Source organism: Oncorhynchus nerka, unplaced genomic scaffold (assembly GCF_034236695.1).
Source record: "Oncorhynchus nerka isolate Pitt River unplaced genomic scaffold, Oner_Uvic_2.0 unplaced_scaffold_1297, whole genome shotgun sequence".
Lineage (NCBI taxonomy): Eukaryota > Metazoa > Chordata > Actinopteri > Salmoniformes > Salmonidae > Oncorhynchus > Oncorhynchus nerka.
In genome coordinates, this window is record NW_027040047.1 from 54,998 (window position 1) to 77,500 (window position 22,503).

The following is a 22,503-nucleotide window of genomic DNA, read 5'->3' on the forward strand; positions in this document are numbered from 1 at the left end:
CCCCTGGATAGCATAATGGAGAGCTGTTGACAGTGGAAGGAGTGATGGTGTGAAAATGGAGTCTTGGTAATAAGGTGATTGTGACACTACAATAGGTGTGATGGTTTATGGTGGTGACAGACAGACGTGAAGCGGGAGGCTGGGGTGAGCCAGAACAACTAGGATTACCAGCCAGCAGCTACTGAGGCGTGTCATCATGGTCCTGGCAGCTGAACAGAGAGTCAGGACCTCGGTTTAATGTCTATCTACCCTCTGTATTTCTATAGTCCCTGTCCCATGTCCTGGGGTGTTGAGTGTCACGGTCTGTCACTGTCCCCTGTCCTGGGGTGTTGAGTGTCTTTGGCCTGTCACTGTCCCCTGTCCTGGGGTGTTGAGTGTCTTGGCCTGTCACTGTCCCTGTCCTGGGGTGTTGAGTGTCTTGGCCTGTCACTGTCCCCTGTCCTGGGGTGTTGAGTGTCTTGGCCTGTCACTGCCCCTGTCCTGGGGTTTTGAGTGTCTTGGCCTGTCACTGTCCCCTGTCCTGGGGTGTTGAGTGTCTTGGCCTGTCACTGTCCCCTGTCCTGGGGTGTTGAGTGTCTTGGCCTGTCACTGTCCCCTGTCCTGCAGTATTGAGTGTCTTGGCCTGTCACTGTCCCCTGTCCTGGGGTGTTGAGTGTCACGGCCTGTCACTGTCCCCTGTCCTGGGGTGTTGAGTGTCACGGCCTGTCACTGTCCCCTGTCCTGGGGTGTGGAGTGTCACGGCCTGTCACTGTCCCCTGTCCTGGGGTGTTGAGTGTCTTGGCCTGTCACTGTCCCCTGTCCTGGGGTGTTGAGTGTCTTGGCCTGTCAATGTCCCCTGTCCTGGGGTGTTGAGTGTCTCGGCCTGTCACTGTCCCCTGTCCTGGGGTGTTGAGTGTCTTGGCCTGTCACTGTCCCCTGTCCTGGGGTGTTGAGTGTCTTGGCCTGTCACTGTCCCCTGTCCTGGGGTGTTGAGTGTCACTGTCCCTGGCCTGTCTTGGCCTGTCCCCTGTCCTGGGGTGTTGAGTGTCTTGGCCTGTCACTGTCCCCTGTCCTGGGGTGTTGAGTGTCTTGGCCTGTCACTGTCCCCTGTCCTGGGGTGTTGAGTGTCTTGGCCTGTCACTGTCCCCTGTCCTGGGGTGTTGAGTGTCTTGGCCTGTCACTGTCCCCTGTCCTGGGGTGTTGAGTGTCTTGGCCTGTCACTGTCCCCTGTCCTGGGGTGTTGAGTGTCTTGGCCTGTCACTGTCCCCTGTCCTGGGGTGTTGAGTGTCTTGGCCTGTCACTGTCCCCTGTCCTGGGGTGTTGAGTGTCTTGGCCTGTCACTGTCCCTGTCCCATGTCCTGGGGTGTTGAGTGTCTTGGCCTGTCACTGTCCCCTGTCCTGGGGTGTTGAGTGTCTTGGCCTGTCACTGTCCCTGTCCTGGGGTGTTGAGTGTCTTGGCCTGTCACTGTCCCCTGTCCTGGGGTGTTGAGTGTCTTGGCCTGTCACTGTCCCCTGTCCTGGGGTGTTGAGTGTCACGGCCTGTCACTGTCCCTGTCCTGGGGTGTTGAGTGTCACGGCCTGTCACTGTCCCCTGTCCTGCAGTATTGAGTGTCACGGCCTGTCTGGGATAGTAACAACAGAGAATTAGGATCTGCATGTAACATCTCATCAGATGGACGCCACTCCACCCTCCCTCCGCCACGTCATTATCCACACTACCGACCTAGACTTAACCCACTGTTCCTAGGCCGCCATTGTAAATAAGAATGTGTTCTTAACTGACTTAAAATAGAGTGTTTGTCACAGAGTAGCTGTATTTGTCTGTGAGGTTGTCCACAATACTAGCCAACCGTCCTGCTATTTCAAAGCGTGTGCATAGCCAACCGTCCTGCTATTTCAAAGCGTGTGCATAGCAGACCGTCCTGCTACTTCAAAGCGTGTGCATAGCCAACCGTCCTGCTACTTCAAAGCGTGTGCATAGCCAACCGTCCTGCTACTTCAAAGCGTGTGCATAGCCAACCGTCCTGCTATTTCAAAGCGTGTGCATAGCAGACCGTCCTGCTACTTCAAAGTGTGTGCATAGCCAACCGTCCTACTACTTCAAAGCGTGTGCATAGCGGACCGTCCTGCTACTTCAAAGCGTATGCATAGCCAACCGTCCTGCTACTTCAAAGCGTGTGCATAGCCAACGTCCTGCTACTTCAAAGCGTGTGCATAGCAGACCGTCCTGCTACTTCAAAGCGTGTGCATAGCGGACCGTCCTGCTACTTCAAAGCGTGTGCATAGCCAACCGTCCTGCTACTTCAAAGCGTGTGCATAGCCAACCGTCCTGCTATTTCAAAGCGTGTGCATAGCAGACCGTCCTGCTACTTCAAAGCGTGTGCATAGCCAACCGTCCTGCTACTTCAAAGCGTGTGCATAGCCAACCGTCCTGCTATTTCAAAGCGTGTGCATAGCAGACCATCCTGCTACTTCAAAGTGTGTGCATAGCCAACCGTCCTACTACTTCAAAGCGTGTGCATAGCGGACCGTCCTGCTACTTCAAAGCGTGTGCATAGCCAACCGTCCTGCTACTTCAAAGCGTGTGCATAGCGGACCATCCTGCTACTTCAAAGCGTGTGCATAGCCAACCGTCCTGCTACTTCAAAGCGTGTGCATAGCCAACCGTCCTGCTATTTCAAAGCGTGTGCATAGCCAACCGTCCCGCTACTTCAAAGCGTGTGCATAGCGGACCGTCCTGCTACTTCAAAGCGTGTGCATAGCGGACCGTCCTTCTACTTCAAAGCGTGTGCATAGCGGACCGTCCTGCTACTTCAAAGCGTGTGCATAGCGGACCGTCCTGCTACTTCAAAGCGTGTGCATAGCCAACCGTCCTGCTACTTCAAAGCGTGTGCATAACGGACCGTCCTGCTACTTCAAAGCGTGTGCATAGCAGACCGTCCTGCTACTTCAAAGCGTGTGCATAGCCAACCGTCCTGCTACTTCAAAGCGTGTGCATAGCCAACCGTCCTGCTACTTCAAAGCGTGTGCATAGTGGACCTTGACATTCCTTATCTGTTGTGTTACTACAATGCAATACCCATCTCCCATCTGCATCGCTGGCATACAGTGGCATTACGCAACAGGTGGGAGAGATAAGGTGTGTGTGTGTGTGTGTGTGTGTGTGTGTGTGTCAGATGTCCTCTCCTGTGGCTGGATTAACAGTAAGTATACTTGTTCACCTACATTATCAGGACCTCAATGTCCTAACAATTCACCCCAATGTCCTAACAATTCACTCCAATGTCCTAACAATTCACCCCAATGTCCTAACAATTCACTCCAATGTCCTAACAATTCACCCCAATGTCCTAACAATTCACCCCAATGTCCTAACAATTCACTCCAATGTCCTAACAATTCACCCCAATGTCCTAACAATTCACTCCAATGTCCTAACAATTCACTCCAATGTCCTAACAATTCACCCCAATGTCCTGACAATTCACCCCAATGTCCTGACAATTCACCCCAATGTCCTAACAATTCACTACAATGTCCTAACAATTCACCCCAATGTCCTGACAATTCACCCCAATGTCCTAACAATTCACCCCAATGTCCTAACAATTCACCCCAATGTCCTAACAATTCACCCCAATGTCCTGACAATTCACTCCAATGTCCTAACAATTCACCCCAATGTCCTAACAATTCACTCCAATGTCCTAACAATTCACCCCAATGTCCTAACAATTCACTCCAATGTCCTAACAATTCACTCCAATGTCCTAACAATTCACTCCAATGTCCTAACAATTCATCCCAATGTCCTGACAATTCACTCCGATGTCCTAACAATTCACCCCAATGTCCTGACAATTCACTCCAATGTCCTAACAATTCACTCCAATGTCCTGACAATTCACCCCAATGTCCTAACAATTCACTCCAATGTCCTAACAATTCACTCCAATGTCCTAACAATTCACTCCAATGTCCTAACAATTCACCTCCAATGTCCTAACAATTCCTCCAATGTCCTAACAATTCACCCCAATGTCCTAACAATTCACTCCAATGTCCTAACAATTCACCCCAATGTCCTAACAATTCACTCCAATGTCCTGACAATTCACTCCAATGTCCTGACAATTCACCCCAATGTCCTGACAATTCACCCCAATGTCCTAACAATTCACTCCAATGTCCTGACAATTCACCCCAATGTCCTAACAATTCACCTCAATGTCCTAACAATTCACTCCAATGTCCTAACAATTCACCCCAATGTCCTAACAATTCACTCCAATGTCCTAACAATTCACTCCAATGTCCTAACAATTCACCCCAATGTCCTAACAATTCACTCCAATGTCCTAACAATTCACCCCAATGTCCTAACAATTCACCCCAATGTCCTGACAATTCACCCCAATGTCCTGACAATTCACTCCGATGTCCTAACAATTCACCCCAATGTCCTGACAATTCACTCCAATGTCCTGACAATTCACCCCAATGTCCTGACAATTCACTCCGATGTCCTAACAATTCACCCCAATGTCCTAACACTTCACTCCAATGTCCTAACACTTCACCCCAATGTCCTGACAATTCACTCCAATGTCCTAACAATTCACCCCAATGTCCTAACAATTCACTCCAATGTCCTAACACTTCACTCCAATGTCCTAACACTTCACTCCAATGTCCTAACACTTCACTCCAATGTCCTAACACTTCACTCCAATGTCCTAACACTTCACTCCAATGTCCTAACACTTCACTCCAATGTCCTAACAATTCACCCCAATGTCCTAACAATTCACCCCAATGTCCTAACACTTCACTCCAATGTCCTAACACTTCACCCCAATGTCCTGACAATTCACTCCAATGTCCTAACAATTCACCCCAATGTCCTAACAATTCACCCCAATGTCCTGACAATTCACTCCGATGTCCTAACAATTCACCCCAATGTCCTGACAATTCACTCCAATGTCCTGACAATTCACCCCAATGTCCTGACAATTCACTCCGATGTCCTAACAATTCACCCCAATGTCCTAACACTTCACTCCAATGTCCTAACAATTCACCCCAATGTCCTGACAATTCACTCCAATGTCCTAACAATTCACTCCAATGTCCTAACAATTCACTCCAATGTCCTGACAATTCACCCCAATGTCCTGACAATTCACCCCAATGTCCTAACACTTCACTCCAATGTCCTGACAATTCACCCCAATGTCCTGACAATTCACCTCAATGTCCTGACACTTCACTCCAATATCCTGACAATTCACCCCAATGTCCTGACAATTCACCCCAATGTCCTGACAATTCACTCCAATATCCTAACAATTCACCCCAATGTCCTGACAATTCACCCCAATGTCCTAACAATTCACTCCAATATCCTAACAATTCACCCCAATGTCCTGACAATTCACTCCAATGTCCTAACAATTCACTCCAATGTCCTGACAATTCACCCCAATGTCCTAACAATTCACTCCAATGTCCTAACAATTCACCCCAATGTCTGACAATTCACCCCAATGTCCTAACAATTCACCCCAATGTCCTAACAATTCACTCCAATGTCCTAACAATTCACCCCAATGTCCTAACAATTCACTCCAATGTCCTGACAATTCACCCCAATGTCCTGACAATTCACCCCAATGTCCTAACAATTCACTCCAATATCCTGACACTTCACTCCAATATCCTGACACTTCACTCCAATGTCCTAACAATTCACCCCAATGTCCTAACACTTCACTCCAATATCCTGACACTTCACTCCAATGTCCTGACAATTCACCCCAATGTCCTAACAATTCACTCCAATATCCTGACACTTCACTCCAATATCCTAACAATTCACCCCAATGTCCTAACAATTCACCCCAATGTCCTAACAATTCACCCCAATGTCCTAACAATTCACCCCAATGTCCTAACAATTCACTCCAATGTCCTAACAATTCACTCCAATGTCCTAACACTTCACTCCAATGTCCTAACAATTCACCCCAATGTCCTAACAATTCACCCCAATGTCCTGACAATTCACCTCAATGTCCTAACAATTCACCCCAATGTCCTGACAATTCACCCCAATGTCCTAACAATTCACCCCAATGTCCTAACAATTCACCCCAATGTCCTGACAATTCACCCCAATGTCCTAACAATTCACTCCAATGTCCTGACAATTTACCCCAATGTCCTAACAATTCACCCCAATGTCCTGACAATTCACCCCAATGTCCTGACAATTCACCCCAATGTCCTGACAATTCACCCCAATGTCCTGACAATTCACCCCAATGTCCTGACAATTCACCCCAATGTCCTAACAATTCACCCCAATGTCCTAACACTTCACCCCAATGTCCTAACAATTCACTCCAATGTCCTAACAATTCACCCCAATGTCCTAACAATTCACTCCAATGTCCTAACAATTCACCCCAATGTCCTAACAATTCACCCCAATGTCCTAACAATTCACCCCAATGTCCTGACAATTCACCCCAATGTCCTAACAATTCACTCCAATGTCCTAACAATTCACCCCAATGTCCTAACAATTCACTCCAATGTCCTAACAATTCACCCCAATGTCCTAACAATTCACCCCAATGTCCTAACAATTCACCCCAATGTCCTGACAATTCACCCCAATGTCCTAACAATTCACTCCAATGTCCTAACAATTCACCCCAATGTCCTAACAATTCACCCCAATGTCCTGACAATTCACTCCAATGTCCTAACACTTCACTCCAATGTCCTGACAATTCACTCCAATGTCCTAACACTTCACTCCAATGTCCTAACAATTCACCCCAATGTCCTAACAATTCACCCCAATGTCCTGACAATTCACTCCAATGTCCTGACAATTCACTCCAATGTCCTGACAATTCACTCCAATGTCCTAACACTTCACTCCAATGTCCTAACAATTCACTCCAATGTCCTAACACTTCACTCCAATGTCCTAACAATTCACTCCAATGTCCTAACACTTCACTCCAATGTCCTAACACTTCACTCCAATGTCCTAACACTTCACTCCAATGTCCTAACAATTCACTCCAATGTCCTAACACTTCACTCCAATGTCCTAACAATTCACTCCAATGTCCTAACAATTCACTCCAATGTCCTGACAATTCACCCCAATGTCCTAACAATTCACCCCAATGTCCTGACAATTCACTCAATGTCCTAACACTTCACTCCAATGTCCTGACAATTCACTCCAATGTCCTAACACTTCACTCCAATGTCCTAACAATTCACCCCAATGTCCTAACAATTCACCCCAATGTCCTCCTAACTGACAATTCACTCCAATGTCCTGACAATTCACTCCAATGTCTAACACTTCACTCCAATGTCCTAACAATTCACTCCAATGTCCTAACAACTCCAATGTCCTAACAATTCACTCCAATGTCCTAACACTTCACTCCAATGTCCTAACACTTCACTCCAATGTCCTAACACTTCACTCCAATGTCCTAACACTTCACTCCAATGTCCTAACACTTCACTCCAATGTCCTAACACTTCACTCCAATGTCCTAACAATTCACCCAATGTCCTAACACTTCACTCCAATGTCCTAACAATTCCTCCAATGTCCTAACACTTCACTCCAATGTCCTAACAATTCACTCCAATGTCCTAACACTTCACTCCAATGTCCTAACAATTCACTCCAATGTCCTAACACTTCACTCCAATGTCCTAACAATTCACTCCAATGTCCTAACACTTCACTCCAATGTCCTAACACTTCACTCCAATGTCCTAAACAATGTCCTAACACTTCACTCCAATGTCCTAACACTTCACCCAATGTCCTAACACTTCACTCCAATGTCCTAACACTTCACTCCAATGTCTAACAATTCACCCCAATGTCCTAACACTTCACTCCAATGTCCTAACAATTCACTCCAATGTCCTAACACTTCACTCCCAATGTCCTAACAATTCACCCAATGTCCTAACAATTCACCCCAATGTCCTGACAATTCACCCCAATGTCCTAACAATTCACTCCAATGTCCTAACAATTCACCCCAATGTCCTAACAATTCACTCCAATGTCCTAACAATTCACCCCAATGTCCTAACAATTCACCCCAATGTCCTAACAATTCACCCCAATGTCCTGACAATTCACCCCAATGTCCTAACAATTCACTCCAATGTCCTAACAATTCACCCCAATGTCCTAACAATTCACCCCAATGTCCTGACAATTCACTCCAATGTCCTAACACTTCACCCAATGTCCTGACAATTCACTCCAATGTCCTAACACTTCACTCCAATGTCCTAACAATTCACCCCAATGTCCTAACAATTCACCCCAATGTCCTGACAATTCACTCCAATGTCCTGACAATTCACTCCAATGTCCTGACAATTCACTCCAATGTCCTAACACTTCACTCCAATGTCCTAACAATTCACTCCAATGTCCTAACACTTCACTCCAATGTCCTAACAATTCACTCCAATGTCCTAACACTTCACTCCAATGTCCTAACACTTCACTCCAATGTCCTAACACTTCACTCCAATGTCCTAACAATTCACCCAATGTCCTAACACTTCACTCCAATGTCCTAACAATTCACTCCAATGTCCTAACAATTCACTCCAATGTCCTGACAATTCACCCCAATGTCCTAACAATTCACCCCAATGTCTGACAATTCACTCCAATGTCCTAACACTTCACTCCAATGTCCTGACAATTCACTCCAATGTCCTAACACTTCACTCCAATGTCCTAACAATTCACCCCAATGTCCTAACAATTCACCCCAATGTCCTGACAATTCACTCCAATGTCCTAACAATTCACTCCAATGTCCTAACACTTCACTCCAATGTCCTAACACTTCACTCCAATGTCCTAACACTTCACTCCAATGTCCTAACAATTCACCCCAATGTCCTGACACTTCACCCCAATGTCCTAACAATTCACTCAATGTCCTAACACTTCACTCCAATGTCCTAACACTTCACTCCAATGTCCTGACAATTCACCCCAATGTCCTAACAATTCACCCCAATGTCCTGACAATTCACTCCAATGTCCTAACAATTCACCCCAATGTCCTAACACTTCACTCCAATGTCCTAACACTTCACCCAATGTCCTAACAATTCACTCCAATGTCCTAACAATTCACCCCAATGTCCTAACAATTCACTCCAATGTCCTAACACTTCACTCCAATGTCCTAACACTTCACTCCAATGTCCTAACAATTCACCCCAATGTCCTGACACTTCACCCCAATGTCCTAACAATTCACTCCAATGTCCTAACACTTCACTCCAATGTCCTAACACTTCACTCCAATGTCCTGACAATTCACCCCAATGTCCTAACAATTCACCCCAATGTCTGACAATTCACTCCAATGTCCTAACAATTCACTCCAATGTCCTAACACTTCACTCCAATGTCCTAACACTTCACTCCAATGTCCTAACACTTCACTCCAATGTCCTAACAATTCACTCCAATGTCCTAACACTTCACTCCAATGTCCTAACAATTCACTCCAATGTCTAACAATTCACTCCAATGTCTGACAATTCACCCCAATGTCCTAACAATTCACCCCAATGTCCTGACAATTCACTCCAATGTCCTAACACTTCACTCCAATGTCCTGACAATTCACTCCAATGTCCTAACACTTCACTCCAATGTCCTAACAATTCACCCCAATGTCCTAACAATTCACCCCAATGTCCTGACAATTCACTCCAATGTCCTAACAATTCCTCCAATGTCCTAACACTTCACTCCAATGTCCTAACACTTCACTCCAATGTCTAACAATTCACTCCAATGTCCTAACAATTCACCCCAATGTCCTAACAATTCACTCCAATGTCCTAACACTTCACTCCAATGTCCTAACACTTCACTCCAATGTCCTGACAATTCACTCCAATGTCCTAACAATTCACTCCAATGTCCTAACACTTCACTCCAATGTCCTAACACTTCACTCAATGTCTAACAATTCACCCCAATGTCCTGACACTTCACCCCAATGTCCTAACAATTCACTCCAATGTCCTAACACTTCACTCCAATGTCCTAACACTTCACTCCAATGTCCTGACAATTCACCCCAATGTCCTAACAATTCACCCCAATGTCCTGACAATTCACTCCAATGTCCTAACAATTCACTCCAATGTCCTAACACTTCACTCCAATGTCCTAACACTTCACTCAATGTCCTAACAATTCACTCCAATGTCTAACAATTCACCCCAATGTCCTAACAATTCACTCCAATGTCCTAACACTTCACTCCAATGTCCTAACACTTCACTCCAATGTCCTGACAATTCACTCCAATGTCCTAACAATTCACTCCAATGTCCTAACACTTCACTCCAATGTCCTAACAATTCACTCCAATGTCCTAACACTTCACTCCAATGTCCTAACACTTCACTCCAATGTCCTAACACTTCACTCCAATGTCCTAACACTTCACTCCAATGTCCTAACACTTCACTCCAATGTCCTAACAATTCACCCCAATGTCCTAACAATTCACCCCAATGTCCTGACAATTCACCCCAATGTCCTAACAATTCACTCCAATGTCCTAACAATTCACCCCAATGTCCTAACAATTCACTCCAATGTCCTAACAATTCACCCCAATGTCCTGACAATTCACCCCAATGTCCTAACAATTCACTCCAATGTCCTAACAATTCACCCCAATGTCCTAACAATTCACCCCAATGTCTGACAATTCACTCCAATGTCCTAACACTTCACTCCAATGTCCTGACAATTCACTCCAATGTCCTAACACTTCACTCCAATGTCCTAACAATTCACCCCAATGTCCTAACAATTCACCCCAATGTCCTGACAATTCCTCCAATGTCCTGACAATTCACTCCAATGTCCTGACAATTCACTCCAATGTCCTAACACTTCACTCCAATGTCCTAACAATTCACTCCAATGTCCTAACACTTCACTCCAATGTCCTAACAATTCACTCCAATGTCCTAACACTTCACTCCAATGTCCTAACACTTCACTCAATGTCCTAACACTTCACTCCAATGTCCTAACAATTCACTCCAATGTCCTAACACTTCACTCCAATGTCCTAACAATTCACTCCAATGTCCTAACAATTCACTCCAATGTCCTGACAATTCACCCCAATGTCCTAACAATTCACCCCAATGTCCTGACAATTCACTCCAATGTCCTAACACTTCACTCCAATGTCCTGACAATTCACTCCAATGTCCTAACACTTCACTCCAATGTCCTAACAATTCACCCCAATGTCCTAACAATTCACCCCAATGTCCTGACAATTCACTCCAATGTCCTAACAATTCACTCCAATGTCCTAACACTTCACTCCAATGTCCTAACACTTCACTCCAATGTCCTAACAATTCACTCCAATGTCCTAACAATTCACCCCAATGTCCTAACAATTCACTCCAATGTCCTAACACTTCACTCCAATGTCCTAACACTTCACTCCAATGTCCTGACAATTCCTCCAATGTCCTAACAATTCACTCCAATGTCCTAACACTTCACTCCAATGTCCTAACACTTCACTCCAATGTCCTAACAATTCACCCCAATGTCCTGACACTTCACCCCAATGTCCTAACAATTCACTCCAATGTCCTAACACTTCACTCCAATGTCCTAACAATTCACCCCAATGTCCTAACAATTCACCCCAATGTCCTAACACTTCCTCCAATGTCCTAACAATTCACCCCAATGTCCTGACAATTCACTCCAATGTCCTAACAATTCACCCCAATGTCCTAACAATTCACCCCAATGTCCTGACAATTCCTCCGATGTCCTAACAATTCACCCCAATGTCCTGACAATTCACTCCAATGTCCTGACAATTCACCCCAATGTCCTGACAATTCACTCCGATGTCCTAACAATTCACCCCAATGTCCTAACACTTCACTCCAATGTCCTAACAATTCACCCCAATGTCCTGACAATTCACTCCAATGTCCTAACAATTCCTCCAATGTCCTAACAATTCACTCCAATGTCTGACAATTCACCCCAATGTCCTGACAATTCACCCCAATGTCCTAACACTTCACTCCAATGTCCTGACAATTCACCCCAATGTCCTGACAATTCACCTCAATGTCCTGACACTTCACTCCAATATCCTGACAATTCACCCCAATGTCCTGACAATTCACCCCAATGTCCTGACAATTCACTCCAATATCCTAACATTCCACCCCAATGTCCTGACAATTCACCCCAATGTCCTAACAATTCACTCCAATATCCTAACAATTCACCCCAATGTCCTGACAATTCACTCCAATGTCCTAACAATTCACTCCAATGTCCTGACAATTCACCCCAATGTCCTAACAATTCACTCCAATGTCCTAACAATTCACCCCAATGTCCTGACAATTCACCCCAATGTCCTAACAATTCACCCCAATGTCCTAACAATTCACTCCAATGTCCTAACAATTCACCCCAATGTCTAACAATTCACTCCAATGTCTGACAATTCACCCCAATGTCCTGACAATTCACCCCAATGTCCTAACAATTCACTCCAATATCCTGACACTTCCTCCAATATCCTGACACTTCACTCCAATGTCCTAACAATTCACCCCAATGTCCTAACACTTCACTCCAATATCCTGACACTTCACTCCAATGTCCTGACAATTCACCCCAATGTCTAACAATTCACTCCAATATCCTGACACTTCACTCCAATATCCTAACAATTCACCCCAATGTCCTAACAATTCACCCCAATGTCCTAACAATTCACCCCAATGTCCTAACAATTCACCCCAATGTCTAACAATTCACCTCCAATGTCCTAACAATTCACTCCAATGTCCTAACACTTCACTCCAATGTCCTAACAATTCACCCCAATGTCCTAACATTCACCCCAATGTCCTGACAATTCACCTCAATGTCCTAACAATTCACCCCCAATGTCCTGACACTTTCACCCCAATGTCTAACAATTCACCCCAATGTCCTAACAATTCACCCCAATGTCCTGACAATTCACCCCAATGTCCTAACAATTCACTCCAATGTCCTGACAATTTACCCCAATGTCCTAACAATTCACCCCAATGTCCTGACAATTCACCCCAATGTCCTGACAATTCACCCCAATGTCCTGACAATTCACCCCAATGTCCTGACAATTCACCCCAATGTCCTGACAATTCACCCCAATGTCCTAACAATTCACCCCAATGTCCTAACACTTCACCCCAATGTCCTAACAATTCACTCCAATGTCTAATTCACCCCAATGTCCTAACAATTCACTCCAATGTCCTAACAATTCACCCCAATGTCTAACAATTCACCCCAATGTCTAACAATTCACCCCAATGTCCTGACAATTCACCCCAATGTCTAACAATTCACCCCAATGTCCTAACAATTCACCCCAATGTCCTAACAATTCACTCCAATGTCCTAACAATTCACCCCAATGTCCTAACAATTCCCCAATGTCCTAACAATTCACCCCAATGTCCTGATTAATTCACCCCAATGTCCTAACAATTCACTCCAATGTCCTAACAATTCACCCCAATGTCCTAACAATTCACCCCAATGTCCTGACAATTCACTCCAATGTCCTAACACTTCACTCCAATGTCCTGACAATTCACTCCAATGTCCTAACACTTCACTCCAATGTCCTAACAATTCACCCCAATGTCCTAACAATTCACCCCAATGTCTGACAATTCTCCAATGTCCTGACAATTCACTCCAATGTCCTGACAATTCACTCCAATGTCCTAACACTTCACTCCAATGTCTAACAATTCACTCCAATGTCCTAACACTTCACTCCAATGTCCTAACAATTCACTCCAATGTCCTAACACTTCACTCCAATGTCCTAACACTTCACTCAATGTCCTAACACTTCACTCCAATGTCCTAACAATTCACTCCAATGTCCTAACACTTCACTCCAATGTCCTAACAATTCACTCCAATGTCCTAACAATTCACTCCAATGTCCTGACATTTCACCCCAATGTCCTAACAATTCACCCCAATGTCCTGACAATTCACTCCAATGTCCTAACACTTCACTCCAATGTCCTGACAATTCACTCCAATGTCCTAACACTTCACTCCAATGTCTAACAATTCACCCCAATGTCCTAACAATTCACCCAATGTCCTGACAATTCACTCCAATGTCCTGACAATTCACTCCAATGTCCTGACAATTCCTCCAATGTCTAACACTTCACTCCAATGTCTAACAATTCCTCCAATGTCCTAACACTTCACTCCAATGTCCTAACAATTCACTCCAATGTCTAACACTTCACTCCAATGTCCTAACACTTCACTCCAATGTCCCTAACACTTCACCCAATGTCCTAACACTTCACTCCAATGTCCTAACACTTCACTCCAATGTCCTAACACTTCACTCCAATGTCCTAACAATTCACCCCAATGTCCTAACAATTCACTCCAATGTCCTAACAATTCACTCCAATGTCCTAACACTTCACTCCAATGTCCTAACAATTCACTCCAATGTCCTAACACTTCACTCCAATGTCCTAACAATTCACTCCAATGTCCTAACACTTCACTCCAATGTCCTAACAATTCACTCCAATGTCCTAACACTTCACTCCAATGTCCTAACACTTCACTCCAATGTCCTAACACTTCACTCCAATGTCCTAACACTTCACTCCAATGTCCTAACACTTCACTCCAATGTCCTAACACTTCACTCCAATGTCCTAACACTTCACTCCAATGTCCTAACAATTCACCCCAATGTCCTAACACTTCACTCCAATGTCCTAACAATTCACTCCAATGTCCTAACACTTCACTCCAATGTCCTAACAATTCACCAATGTCCTAACAATTCACCCCAATGTCCTGACAATTCACCCCAATGTCCTAACAATTCACTCCAATGTCCTAACAATTCACCCCAATGTCCTAACAATTCACTCCAATGTCCTAACAATTCACCCCAATGTCCTAACAATTCACCCCAATGTCCTAACAATTCACCCCAATGTCCTGACAATTCACCCCAATGTCCTAACAATTCACTCCAATGTCCTAACAATTCACCCTAATGTCCTAACAATTCACCCCAATGTCCTGACAATTCACTCCAATGTCCTAACACTTCACTCCAATGTCCTGACAATTCACTCCAATGTCCTAACACTTCACTCCAATGTCTAACAATTCCACCCCAATGTCCTAACAATTCACCCCAATGTCCTGACAATTCCTCCAATGTCCTGACAATTCACTCCAATGTCCTGACAATTCACTCCAATGTCCTAACACTTCACTCCAATGTCCTAACAATTCACTCCAATGTCCTAACACTTCACTCCAATGTCCTAACAATTCACTCCAATGTCCTAACACTTCACTCCAATGTCCTAACACTTCACTCCAATGTCCTAACACTTCACTCCAATGTCCTAACACTTCACTCCAATGTCCTAACACTTCACTCCAATGTCTAACAATTCACTCCAATGTCCTAACAATTCCTCCAATGTCCTGACAATTCACCCCAATGTCCTAACAATTCACCCCAATGTCCTGACAATTCACTCCAATGTCCTAACACTTCACTCCAATGTCTGACAATTCACTCCAATGTCCTAACACTTCACTCCAATGTCCTAACAATTCACCCCAATGTCCTAACAATTCACCCCAATGTCCTGACAATTCACTCCAATGTCCTAACAATTCACTCCAATGTCCTAACACTTCACTCCAATGTCCTAACACTTCACTCCAATGTCCTAACACTTCACTCCAATGTCCTAACAATTCACCCCCAATGTCCTGACACTTCACCCCAATGTCCTAACAATTCACTCCAATGTCCTAACACTTCACTCCAATGTCCTAACACTTCACTCCAATGTCCTGACAATTCACCCCAATGTCCTAACAATTCACCCCAATGTCCTGACAATTCACTCCAATGTCCTAACAATTCACTCCAATGTCCTAACACTTCACTCCAATGTCCTAACACTTCACTCCAATGTCTAACAATTCACTCCAATGTCCTAACAATTCACCCCAATGTCCTAACAATTCACTCCAATGTCCTAACACTTCACTCCAATGTCCTAACACTTCACTCCAATGTCCTAACAATTCACCCCAATGTCCTGACACTTCACCCCAATGTCCTAACAATTCCTCCAATGTCCTAACACTTCACTCCAATGTCCTAACACTTCACTCCAATGTCCTGACAATTCACCCCAATGTCCTAACAATTCACCCCAATGTCCTGACAATTCACTCCAATGTCCTAACAATTCACTCCAATGTCCTAACACTTCACTCCAATGTCCTAACACTTCACTCCAATGTCCTAACACTTCACTCCAATGTCCTAACAATTCACTCCAATGTCCTAACACTTCACTCCAATGTCCTAACAATTCACTCCAATGTCCTAACAATTCACTCCAATGTCCTGACAATTCACCCCAATGTCCTAACAATTCACCCCAATGTCCTGACAATTCACTCCAATGTCCTAACACTTCACTCCAATGTCCTGACAATTCACTCCAATGTCCTAACACTTCACTCCAATGTCCTAACAATTCACCCCAATGTCCTAACAATTCACCCCAATGTCCTGACAATTCACTCCAATGTCCTAACAATTCACCTCCAATGTCCTAACACTTCACTCCAATGTCCTAACACTTCACTCCAATGTCTAACAATTCACTCCAATGTCCTAACAATTCACCCCAATGTCCTAACAATTCACTCCAATGTCCTAACACTTCACTCCAATGTCCTAACACTTCACTCCAATGTCCTGACAATTCACTCCAATGTCCTAACAATTCACTCCAATGTCCTAACACTTCACTCCAATGTCCTAACACTTCACCCCAATGTCCTAACAATTCACCCCAATGTCCTGACACTTCACCCCAATGTCCTAACAATTCACTCCAATGTCCTAACACTTCACTCCAATGTCCTAACACTTCACTCCAATGTCCTGACAATTCACCCCAATGTCCTAACAATTCACCCCAATGTCCTGACAATTCACTCCAATGTCCTAACAATTCACTCCAATGTCCTAACACTTCACTCCAATGTCCTAACACTTCACTCCAATGTCCTAACAATTCACTCCAATGTCCTAACAATTCACCCCAATGTCCTAACAATTCACTCCAATGTCCTAACACTTCACTCCAATGTCCTAACACTTCACTCCAATGTCCTGACAATTCACCCAATGTCCCTAACAATTCACTCCAATGTCCTAACACTTCACTCCAATGTCCTAACAATTCACTCCAATGTCCTAACACTTCACTCCAATGTCCTAACACTTCACTCCAATGTCCTAACACTTCACTCCAATGTCCTAACACTTCACTCCAATGTCCTAACACTTCACTCCAATGTCCTAACAATTCACCCCAATGTCCTAACAATTCACCCCAATGTCCTGACAATTCACCCCAATGTCCTAACAATTCACTCCAATGTCCTAACAATTCACCCCAATGTCCTAACAATTCACTCCAATGTCCTAACAATTCACCCCAATGTCCTAACAATTCACCCCAATGTCCTAACAATTCACCCCAATGTCCTGACAATTCACCCCAATGTCCTAACAATTCACTCCAATGTCCTAACAATTCACCCCAATGTCCTAACAATTCACCCCAATGTCCTGACAATTCACTCCAATGTCCTAACACTTCACTCCAATGTCCTGACAATTCACTCCAATGTCCTAACACTTCACTCCAATGTCCTAACAATTCACCCCAATGTCCTAACAATTCACCCCAATGTCCTGACAATTCACTCCAATGTCCTGACAATTCACTCCAATGTCCTGACAATTCACTCCAATGTCCTAACACTTCACTCCAATGTCCTAACAATTCACTCCAATGTCCTAACACTTCACTCCAATGTCCTAACAATTCACTCCAATGTCCTAACACTTCACTCCAATGTCCTAACACTTCACTCCAATGTCCTAACACTTCACTCCAATGTCCTAACAATTCACTCCAATGTCCTAACACTTCACTCCAATGTCCTAACAATTCACTCCAATGTCCTAACAATTCACTCCAATGTCCTGACAATTCACCCCAATGTCCTAACAATTCACCCCAATGTCCTGACAATTCACTCCAATGTCCTAACACTTCACTCCAATGTCCTGACAATTCACTCCAATGTCCTAACACTTCACTCCAATGTCCTAACAATTCACCCCAATGTCCTAACAATTCACCCCAATGTCCTGACAATTCACTCCAATGTCCTAACAATTCACTCCAATGTCCTAACACTTCACTCCAATGTCCTAACACTTCACTCCAATGTCCTAACAATTCACTCCAATGTCCTAACAATTCACCCCAATGTCCTAACAATTCACTCCAATGTCCTAACACTTCACTCCAATGTCCTAACACTTCACTCCAATGTCCTGACAATTCACTCCAATGTCCTAACAATTCACTCCAATGTCCTAACACTTCACTCCAATGTCCTAACACTTCACTCCAATGTCCTAACAATTCACCCCAATGTCCTGACACTTCACCCCAATGTCCTAACAATTCACTCCAATGTCCTAACACTTCACTCCAATGTCCTAACACTTCACTCCAATGTCCTGACAATTCACCCCAATGTCCTAACAATTCACCCCAATGTCCTGACAATTCACTCCAATGTCCTAACAATTCACTCCAATGTCCTAACACTTCACTCCAATGTCCTAACACTTCACTCCAATGTCCTAACAATTCACTCCAATGTCCTAACAATTCACCCCAATGTCCTAACAATTCACTCCAATGTCCTAACACTTCACTCCAATGTCCTAACACTTCACTCCAATGTCCTGACAATTCACTCCAATGTCCTAACAATTCACTCCAATGTCCTAACACTTCACTCCAATGTCCTAACAATTCACTCCAATGTCCTAACACTTCACTCCAATGTCCTAACACTTCACTCCAATGTCCTAACACTTCACTCCAATGTCCTAACACTTCACTCCAATGTCCTAACAATTCACCCCAATGTCCTAACACTTCACTCCAATGTCCTAACACTTCACTCCAATGTCCTAACACTTCACTCCAATGTCCTAACACTTCACTCCAATGTCCTAACACTTCACTCCAATGTCCTAACAATTCACCCCAATGTCCTAACACTTCACTCCAATGTCCTAACACTTCACTCCAATGTCCTAACACTTCACTCCAATGTCCTAACACTTCACTCCAATGTCCTAACAATTCACCCCAATGTCCTAACACTTCACTCCAATGTCCTGACAATTCACTCCAATGTCCTAACAATTCACTCCAATGTCCTAACACTTCACTCCAATGTCCTAACAATTCACTCCAATGTCCTAACACTTCACTCCACTGTCCTAACACTTCACTCCAATGTCCTAACACTTCACTCCAATGTCCTAACACTTCACTCCAATGTCCTAACACTTCACTCCAATGTCCTAACACTTCACCCCAATGTCCTAACACTTCACCCCAATGTCCTAACACTTCACTCCAATGTCCTGAAAAAGTAGGAAAACAATCACTTTTTTTCAGGTCCTGAATTTGTTCAAGTGTTATTTTAAGCTTAAGGGTAAAGTTTGGGGTTAAGGTTAAGGTTAGGGTTAGATTTATGGTTAGGGTTAGGGTTTTTGTGGTTAAGGTTAGCTTAGGCTAAGGGTTAGGGTTAGGGGAAAATATAATTTATGTTGGTCAAACATTTTTCCATTCCAAAAAGTCCTAGAATTTCACAAAAACAAAGCTGTGTGTGTGTGTGTGAGAGATTGTGCGTGGCTGCCTGCATGTGTTTGTGCATGTGTGTGAAGTTCATCTGTTCAAGGCAGAAGTCTGCTGACATAAATGAAATGGAGGCTGGGGACCTCATCTTTCTCTGTCCTGCACTAATCCTCTCTGTGTTTGGAATTCTAATTCTGCAGCCTATAAAAACGTTAGATAAAAGGCTTTACAGTACGTGTCCAATGGTAAACGAGCGGTCATGCAGTACACTAAAGGGGAAAAATAGTTCACACACACAGAGAGAGAGAGAGAGAGAGAGAGAGAGAGAGGGAGAGAGAGAGAGAGAGAGAGGGAGAGAGAGAGAGAGAGAGAGAGAGAGAGAGAGAGAGAGAGAGAGAGAGAGAGACAGAGAGAGAGAGAGAGAGATAAAGAGTCATAGCAAGAAAGGGAGAGAGAGACACGAGAGGGAGAGAGAGAGAGAGAGGAAGAGAGGGAGAGAGAGGGAGAGAGATAAAGAGTCATAGCAAGAAAGGGAGAGAGAGACACGAGAGGGAGAGAGAGGTGTTTCGGAGGACAGAACCGTTGGATAATCGCTTTTATTCTCAAATCTGACAATGCGCTTCCAGTTGCCGCCTGTCCCCAACCACCTGCTGGACCAATGTAGATGATGTGGAATTAATACGGATAGGAGAAAAACACTCCAGATTAGTTCCCGAAAGTGAACGCGCTGTACCTACTCTGTAGGGACGGACCTGTGTTGCGGGGAGACGAGCAGTTCCCACTGGGCACAGACGTCAATTCAAAGTATATTCCACGTGAAACAACGCACAACCAGTGTGTGCCCAGTGGGTTGTGTTTGGAACAAGACAAGAGCTCTCGGGGTAGCCTAAACATGGACAGACATCACTCCCATTTCGTTTCGTACTTTGTTTTCGCTCCCGGTCAGTTTTTGAATAGGCCTATCATAGTTCCGTAAAGTTGTCTGCGTGCAGCGGAGCGCACATATGGCTGGTCAATTTGAAGGATGTTGACGCGAAATAATTCGCCTATGATGGAAGTCAATTCACCATAAAGTAAGAGAGGATAAAACGAGTTGTCAGCGACGGTAAGTAACGTTCTGTCTTTGTGAAGTAATTATTTTGCCACGCATACATGCATTAAAAAAACGAATTTGCAATGAGAGCCAAATTGAGGTTAAAAACATACAAAAAACTAGTGTAATCATTTGTTTTCCCTATAAAGCTATTCACAAATTATTGTTATATATATAGCCCTATAAATATATCTCTAATGGATTTATTTCTACGTCATCATATATATCCATATTCATATTATATTTCAGCCCCATGTATTGATATTCATATTATATTTCAGGGGGGGGGGGGTGGCCAGTCCTCTTCTGGCTGTGCCGGGTGGAGATTATAACAGAACATGGCCAAGATGTTCAAATGTTCATAAATGACCAGCATGGTCCAAGGCAGAACAGTTGAAACTAGAGCAGCAGCACGGCCAGGTGGACTGGGGACAGCAAGGAGTCATGGTCCTAGGGCTCAGGTCCTCTGAGAGAGAAAGAAAGAGAGAATTAGAGAGAGCACAGGCCTGTGCAATAACTGTGCAACGTATGGGGCTGATGGTCCAAAGTAAATAGTACACTATGAAAGGTTCCATTCAGGGCAGGGACCATGGTGTAGTGCAGTAGTCACAACAGATTCATAATGATAGCTTTTCCAATGGGCAGGGATATTATTGGGCCAGGCCTGTGCAATAACTGTGAAACTGGATGTCTGAAGACTAATATTTACCAGATAATTGTGAATAAATGTAGAGCCTATCATAGGTTGGGGACTAATGGATCGGCTACATGTTATAAATGTAGAGCCTATCATAGGTTGGGGACTAATGGATCGGCTACATGTTATAAATGTAGAGCCTATCATCGGTTGGGGACTAATGGATCGGCTACATGTTATAAATGTAGAGCCTATCATAGGTTGGGGACTAATGGATCGGCTACATGTTATAAATGTAGAGCCTATCATCGGTTGGGGACTAATGGATCGGCTACATGTTATAAATGTAGAGCCTATCATAGGTTGGGGACTAATGGATCGGCTACATGTTATAAATGTAGAGCCTATCATCGGTTGGGGACTAATGGATCGGCTACATGTTATAAATGTAGAGCCTATCATAGGTTGGGGACTAATGGATCGGCTACATGTTATAAATGTAGAGCCTATCATCGGTCGGGACTAATGGATCGGCTACATGTTATAAATGTAGAGCCTATCATAGGTTGGGGACTAATGGATCGGCTACATGTTATAAATGTAGAGCCTATCATCGGTTGGGGACTAATGGATCGGCTACATGTTATAAATGTAGAGCCTATCATAGGTTGGGGACTAATGGATCGGCTACATGTTATAAATGTAGAGCCTATCATAGGTTGGGGACTAATGGATCGGCTACATGTTATAAATGTAGAGCCTATCATCGGTTGGGGACTAATGGATCGGCTACATGTTATAAATGTAGAGCCTATCATAGGTTGGGGACTAA

At 44.1% G+C, this 22,503-nt stretch overlaps 1 protein-coding gene across 1 annotated transcript in view; it reads left to right on the forward strand.

Annotated features, from left to right (window-relative positions):
* Positions 1–20,515: 20,515 nt before the first annotated feature.
* Positions 20,516–22,503, forward strand: part of LOC115121790 (potassium voltage-gated channel subfamily G member 4-like) — a 10,967-nt gene continuing 8,979 nt past the window's right edge. The window contains exon 1 of the mRNA XM_065015740.1: positions 20,516–21,046. The gene's annotated coding sequence lies outside the window, so the exon portion shown is untranslated. The remainder of the gene's footprint in view (positions 21,047–22,503) is intronic.